Here is an 8,224-nt window from a genome sequence, read left to right as displayed (position 1 = left end):
TCATCACTTAACTAGCGACTACGATTTAAAAAAAAAGATTTCAAATATCAGGGAACAAAAATTAAGAAAAATTTTATTATGGATCAATAACAATATTCAGGTATATATTTATTTATCTATCTATAAATGTATATAATTATACAAATTTTATGGATATGTACATGCGTACAACTATGCAATCAGTACCATCTTAGAACCAATATTTCTCGAGACAAGCCTGTAATCCATCGACCATTACTATCTCTCAGAGCTCCTCCAATCACGGGCAGAACTAGGATATTTTCTTAAGGGACAAAATATAAATAATAAAAATAAATTACATTCATTACCCTAAGTGTTGTGAAATTATATATACAAATTGTTATGAGAATGATGCAATCCTATCCCGCAAGGGCATTGGGTAGAAGACTCCAAGTAGATTGGGCTAGAGATCCAAGGGAAGGCCCTAGGGTTCTCATGAGCCTTAGGGTAGATTTCGAGCCCATGGGCTAAGTATAAGCCCGCTTATCTTTGTAAATATTAGAATAGGTTTTTCCTTCGTTTGGGCCTTGTATTTTGGCCATTCTAGTAGTATAGGGTTTTAGCCTTGTATTTCGGGGCATTTTGAGTAGTCTTTGTAGTAAGGACTTTGTTTTTTATTTTCATGTTTTTTTTTCATGGGGGTGAGCTTAGCTATTATAGGGGGTGTGTAGCTAAGTTCTAGTTTCTCATCTCAAGGAGGTGAACTTAGCTATTAGAGAGGTATGTGTAGCTAAGCTCTAGCTTCTTTAGGAATCTTCTTAAGGAAGCTTCTCAAGGAGGTGAGCTTAGTTATGAGAGGGGTGTGTGTAGCTAAGCTCTAGCTTCTCAAGGAAGTTTTCTCAAAGAAGCTTCTCAAGGAAGTTTTCTCAAGAAAGCTTCTCAAGGAAGCTACCTAGTCTATAAATAGAAGCATGTGTAACACTTGGTTGTAACTTTGATGAATGAAAGTCTTATGAGACACACTTCAAAGTTCCACTTCTCTCCCTCTTTTATTCCTTCAATTTCGTGCTCCCCCCTCTCTCTTTCTCTCCCTCTTTCTTTTCCTCCATTGAAGCCCCACAAGCAAGCTTCCATCAAGTGGTATCAGAGCACAAGAGCTTCAAGTAGGTGCTCCTTAAACCTCCATTAATTTTTTTTGCTTTACCTTCTCTTCCATTGTTGTTTCTTCATTTTTTCTCCATGTATCTCCTCACATGTCTTGTGATAAATGTTGTTAACATGATTCTTTAGAGTTTCCACCGATTAAACTTGCTATAGAAGCTAGATTTTATTTTCTATGGTTCAAATTTCTTGTTCTTGTTCTTGAACCATGAATTGTGTTGAGTTTAGGTTCCTTTGAGTTTTGTCTTGTTATTTTTTGTGGCTGAAACCTAAACCATAAAAGTCTTACAAAAATATTAAAGTAGAAGAAAACCTCAAAAATCTAGAGTGACTTGTTCACCTATTGTAGTTTTGTCATAGAAGTCATGTCTAGTCATGAAACTTGTCACATAAGATTTTTTATGTTGTGCTGAATTTTATTTTGTTGTTTCTTTGTCTAACTCATTTGTTCATGAGTGTATGAAATTATTTTAGCCTATTATTTGATTTGAGTCAAATCTTTCATGTTAATTAGTCCTTAACATGTTCATGCAAAATTCTTAGAGAGTCTTTGATTGTGAACCTTTTCTTGAACTTTTAGGTTTCCTTATGATTGTGTCTATTGTGAATTTGAGTTTTGGTGATTGAATTGCTGGCTGAAATGTTGATCCTAATTGAATATTGAACTCCTAAAACTGTGTTAAACAATCCTAGTGAGTTCAACATACATAGGAAGGTTGAAAGTAAGCCCAAGGCAATCAATATACCATGCTTAAAAAAAAATCGCTGGTGCTGGCAGCTTGGACATACAAACTTGTAAAAATTACTGGGAATTGGTTACTTTGAATTTTGAGCTTAAATTTTTAATTAATTTTCTAGACATCTTGAAAAATGTTATAAAAAAAGAACCAAGTGATTTGGATAAAAGTAAAAAATACGAAAAATCACACAAGTTGGCAGGAAAATGAGTATCCAGAAAAGAAAAAAAAGGTGAAAGGGGAAGTGTGCTTGTTGTTTTGGCTCAAAATTTATTCTATAATTGGTGCCTATGTTATACCAATCTTAGTTCCGAAATTTCAATTGAAAATTACTATGAAAACAAGTGTCAAAGCTAGAGGTTTGTTGAGTCTTTTTTTTTTGTAGTTTTTTTACTCTACTCTAGAGCCATTCTAAGTTTCTCTTTGAGTCCTAGCTTGCTTCTATGTCCTTTTCATTGCTTTAATTGTTGAGTAATCCTTGAAAAATTGTCTTGTTAAAAATCCATTGATTTAGCTTTCATTTCATTTTTTTTGGTCTTTGGTTATTGCTTGTCTCTTTGTTTCCTTGTTTGTGGGTTGCCATATAGGGAATTGGAAGGAGGATTGGTGCCATCCCTTGAAGAATTTGAGTCCAGAAGCAAGGGGCCAACCACCTTAAGAGCTATTGGACTAAGAAGCACTCCAAATTGAGTGAATCACCAAAGAGAGAAAAACCACCAAAATTGAGGACCGTTTTGTAATTTTGTAATTTGCAATTTACTTACCTTCATTGCTTTCAAGTTTTGTAACAAAAAAGGCCTTTCATTGGAAGTGTGTTGGGAGCCTCCAATAGGTTACCAAACTTCCATTTGTGTGTAATAATTTTAGGCAATTTTTCCTTAGGATAGTGAGTGTTTTGTTGGGAACCTTGAATGTGGTAATCCAAACACTCTTAGGATTCGCCTAGTTTACATTTCTTGCTTACTTTCATAGCTTATTTCCTTTACCTTCCATTGTCAAACCGCCTAGATAGCTTTCCTTTTACCAATTAGTTTTTTACCTTATCTTTCACACCTCTTTTAGTGTTTATTTGGCTAGTTTCAACCATAGTTTCTTTTACCTTTTGTTTTCAAACCTCCAACAAGAAAGAACCACAACTTAGGAACCAACATGAGTCATCATTCATCTAGTGTTAATGGCAAGGGTACTAGTCATAAAGATCCTTTATCTAGAATCTTAGATGAGTTGAGTTCCCTCAAGTTATGGAAAGAAAAACAAGAGAGAAAATAAAAAGGAAAAAAAGAGTGGAAGAAATAAGTCAAGATGAAAGAAAGAAAATAAGAGAGGAAGAAGAATGTGGTGTGAACAAGAAGTTTATATGGATTATGAAAATGAACAAGAATGTGGTGTGAATGAACCGTATGTTGATTGTTCGGATGCTTTTAATACTTCTCAGGTAATGATATTCATTAGTTTAAGTCATTTGGTTGAATGTATGTTTTGTATAAAAATTAATATGTCAGGGTTGCATTGTAGGTCTTTGGTACCCGAGATGATGTTTTGCAGTGGGCTCGATTAGTTGCCCATAAAAACGGATTTGTTCAATCATTATGAGGTCTAACACAGATACTGATATTAGAGGAAGAAGTTCATTTGTGTTAATTGGCTATGAAAGAAGCGGTCAATACAAGTGTAGGAATAAAGAATTTGTTAGAAGAGACACTGGGAGTAGGAAATGTGGTTGTCCCTTCAGGCTTCGTGGGAAACCAGTGCATGGAGGGGAAGGTTGGATGGTGAAGTTGATCTGTGGGATTCACAATCATGAATTGGCCAAGTCCTTAGTTGGACATCCATACGCTAGGCAATTGACCAACGATGAGAAAAAATTATTATTGGCATGACAAAGTCGATGGTGAAACCTAAAAACATTCTGCTAAAGTTTAAGGAGCACAATGCCAACAGTTGCACCACAATCAAACAAATTTACAATGCAAGAAGTGCATATCGTTCTTCCATTAGAGGAGCTGATACTGAAATGCAACATCTAATGAAGCTTCATGAACGTGATCAATACATTCATTGGCATAGATTGAAGGATGAAGTTGTGGTGCGTGATCTGTTTTGGTGTCACCCAGATGCAGTAAAGTTATGCAATGCATGTCATCTAGTGTTTTTTATAGATAGTACCTACAAAACAAACAGGTACAAACTCCCACTACTTGACTTTGTTGGGGAGACACCAACGGGGATGACATTCTCTGCTGGGTTTGTATATCTAGAGGGTGAATGTGTTAATAATATTGTATGGGCTTTGGAACGGTTTTGAGGTCTATTTTTAAGAAACGATCGCCTCCCTGTTGTTATTGTCACTGATAGAGACTTAGCCCTGATGAATGCAGTGAAAACTGTGTTTCCGGAGTGTATAAACTTGTTCTGCAGGTTTCACATCGACAAGAATGTGAAGGCCAAGTGCAAATCTTTAATCGGTCAAAAAATTGGCTGGGAGTATGTGATGGATAACTGGGGTACTTTGGTTGATTGTCCGTCCGAACATCAGTTCGCTGAGTGCCTTCATAAGTTTCAAATTGCTTGTTCACCTTCGCCAATGTTCGTTGACTATGTTAACGAAACATGGATTATCCCACACAAGGAAAAATTTATTACAGCCTGGACAAATAAGGTCATGCACCTAGGCAACACAACAACAAACAGGTATTAAAATGTTATTTTTTTCTAGTAAGAGTTATTAATAAATGGTATTTAATTGTTGTATATTTTTAATGTTTGTTGTGTATTTTAAATGTAGGGTTGAATCTGCTCATTGGGCTCTAAAAAAAGTATTACAAAATAGCCTTGGAGACCTGTGTAGTGTTTGGGATGCCATGAACAACATGATCGCGTTGCAGCACATTGAAATTATAGCATCCTTCAAAACTAGTACACATGTGGTTGGACATGTATTTAAAAAAACTTTATACAAGAGGCTTCTTGGAATGATTTCAAGGAATGTTTTAAATGAGATTGCTGCTGAGGTTGAGCGTCTACATTATCTTGGCAACAATCCCTTTTCTTGTGGTTGTGTGATGAGAAGCACTCATGGTCTTCCTTGTGCATGTGAGCTATCTAGGTATATTGTTGGCAGCATCTCAGTGGATTTAGTCCATATGTTCTGGAAGAGACTTTGCTTTTTAGACCAAGGGTTATGTGAGGTCGAAGTCAGCATCAAGGAAGAGATTGAGACCATATCTAAAAGATTTGAGGAACTTGATGTGTGTGACAAAGTAACTCTCAAGAGTAAACTTCGAGATATTGCATACCCTGATCAAAACTTTATGTGCCCTCCTCCGTCAAAGGTCAACACTAAAGGTGCACCGAAGAAACTGATGAAAAGAAGCCAAAGATCCACAAAGCGTGATCCGAATTACTGAGAGTATGTTGATGCTTTTCATTCTGTTCAAAATAGCAACTCTTCAGTGAAATGTAGTGCATCATCTTCTGAACCGCCAAAGCCAACAAGGATCATCCCGATGTTGGACAATTTGTGCCATTTATACAGGGTTTCATTCACGACGTTGTGGATGTGAAAGTGGACGGTGACTGTGAATATCGGTCCATTGCCGCTTTATTAGGTATGGGGGAAGATTCTTGGTCATTGGTGTGCAACGAATTGATTAAAGAACTTGGCAAATGGTCGCATGACTACATCAACCTCTTCGGTGGCACAGAGAGATTTGAACAATTAAGGTTGTCCCTACTTGTTGATGGGTTTTCCAAGGTATGTTGTTTAGGTTATTTTTTTTAAGAACAAACTTTAAATAACTTAGATGTGTATGTTTGTTTGATTTAGGTTAGTGTGGACAAGTGGATGGATATAACAGAAATGGGATATGTCATTGCATCCAGGTATAACGTAATCCTTGTATCGTTGTCCCAACAACAAAGCTTGACATTTTTTCCTCTTAGAAGTCAACCACCACTCGATTCTTTTGTGCACCGCATGATATGTGTCGGTCACGTGTTTGGAAATCATTTTGTTCAAGTACATTGAAGATAGTTAGTCTAACTTTTAGAATTATGCAATCACTTCCCTAGTTCATTTGAGTTAATAATGTTTGTTCACATACAACAGGTTTATTTGAAAGATCGTTGTCCTTTACCGCCTCTAGTGTTGTTGTGGTCAAGCAATTCTTATCCTTAGGCAAAGCAGTGGCCAATTTCATATATTAGTAGAATGCAACAGTACACAAACTTCATGACCTTCAAAAGAGACTATGTCGACCTAAATGAAGACTGAACATGCATTGTTTATCTAATTGTATTCATTATGCGATATAATTTGTTGTAAGCCCTTAGTCAATAAATAGTAAGTAATTGTTGCGTTAAGAAATAAATTGGTTGGTGCAACCAAAATCAATTATGCATGTATGATACATCATTGTCATAATTGACAATACATAATGAAATGCATCCGTATTAAAGTTTGAGCATGACATGACATTGACTGACTTGACAAGACATTCTAATGCACGATACAACTTGACACTATATTGGTTTAGTAGGAAACATAAACACGAAACATGTTCACGCGTGTCTATTTTTTTATTTTAAAAAGTGAACCAATATGTTGGTGAAAACCATCTATATATATGAGACATAACAAATGCTAAAAAATGACACATGAGCTTGCTTTCACATACTCTCCCAATTGTTACACAAAGTATGGCATTTTTAGAAGAAACTAGTAGTCAGACGATTGTCAACTCAAGGTTGGATTTCATTTTTCCAAATGGATCGATTATTTACAATGATAGCGGGGTTTACTTCCAAACTTCCACTCCGGTGCCCATTCGAGTACCAAACAGTTGTGATTTTGCAACGCTAAAAACCAAAATACACAATACCCTTCAACTAATCAACAAATAATTTTTGGATGAAATTCACTACCGGCAGCCATTCACAAATACAGGTAACCAAATTCACTTTCAATGTAAGCAATTGATAAATGATGACGATGTCAACACAATGTTAATGTGTAATGATCAATTTTCGTGTGTTGGTCCAATTGAGTTATTATGCACTGTTGGAAGAACACCAGATGGAATAATAAACTTACTTGAACGCACTATGACCCCTACTCATGATGCGCTTCTATATTACAACGAGAGGTGGAACATGCCAGCCAAAACAACTTTGTAGGTTACACGTTCACAGGAAAAAATCCTAAAAATTTTGAAATTCCTTCAGGATGTACCATTGATGAACTGAAGGATTTGATAAAGCAAGTTGCATCACAAATAGTAAGACGATTGTTTTTTCGACAACTAGGTCATTTTGAGTATCCAGACAAAGTTATCAAATTTGAAATTATTGAGCTAAAAACTAACGATGACATGCTGAAGATCTTAGTACAGTCTAACTATTGGAAACAATTTGGGCCAATAGAAATTTTAGTTGTTTTTACTAAACAGGTTATACAAATCGAAGACGACATGCCTACGTTGCTACAGGATTGAATGCAAGTTTTATTTCCTAGTTTTTCATGCAAATTTTATTTCTTTCCAGCATGTTGAAGTGAATGTAATGTTTGAATTTGAGAAAAAAAATGTGTTTGCCTTTTTTTTATGATTATTGTAGTTTCTAACGCGGTTGTAGCACACATGTATTTTTATGATACCAAGGTTAGACAAGTGGCAGTGACCGTAAAAACATTTAAATGTTCAAAAGCCACTGCAAGAGGTTTACCACAATTAAGTTCAACAAAAATAAAAATATATTAAACAAATGACATGCTAGTCACCATTAAGAAGAAAACAACAAGGAATGTGACATCGGAGTAAAATAACCAGAGACCTCATCCATTATCTTGGCATACCTAACATAAAGACTGTTCACAACTTTCCCAACATTAGAAATTGGTGTTAGGGTCGTCAAATATGACAAAGCTTCTCAATATGCCTTACTTTCCATCAGAAGTGCTGCAAGCCTTGCCTCAAGTCGTTCTTGTAACTTTTATACACAATATCACTTTTTTTCTTATTCTATGTTATTTATTTGTATATTTATTTTATATTTTTAAATTAAAATAAACTTAAAAACATTATTGGTAATAGATCATAAATCTACATGTAGTTATCTTTTAAACTGGTTGATATTTTTAATCTTAGAATAATACACCTTGTTTTTTATTTCTATTGTATAATTTTTTACGTTATATGTTTTATATTTATTTTTAAGATAATGTGATCATCATATTATTATTTATTAATTTTATCATTCATGGAAGGTATGTGTGTGATATAGATATATGAATATTAAAATTTATAAATATTGTATTTCATATTTTTGAAATTGTGGATAATTGGTTTAATTAGGTATAATATTAAATA

Source organism: Glycine soja, chromosome 6 (assembly GCF_004193775.1).
Source record: "Glycine soja cultivar W05 chromosome 6, ASM419377v2, whole genome shotgun sequence".
Classification (NCBI taxonomy): domain Eukaryota; kingdom Viridiplantae; phylum Streptophyta; class Magnoliopsida; order Fabales; family Fabaceae; genus Glycine; species Glycine soja.
The sequence above is the reverse complement of the archived record's forward strand: the minus strand, read 5'-3'. Positions refer to the sequence as shown.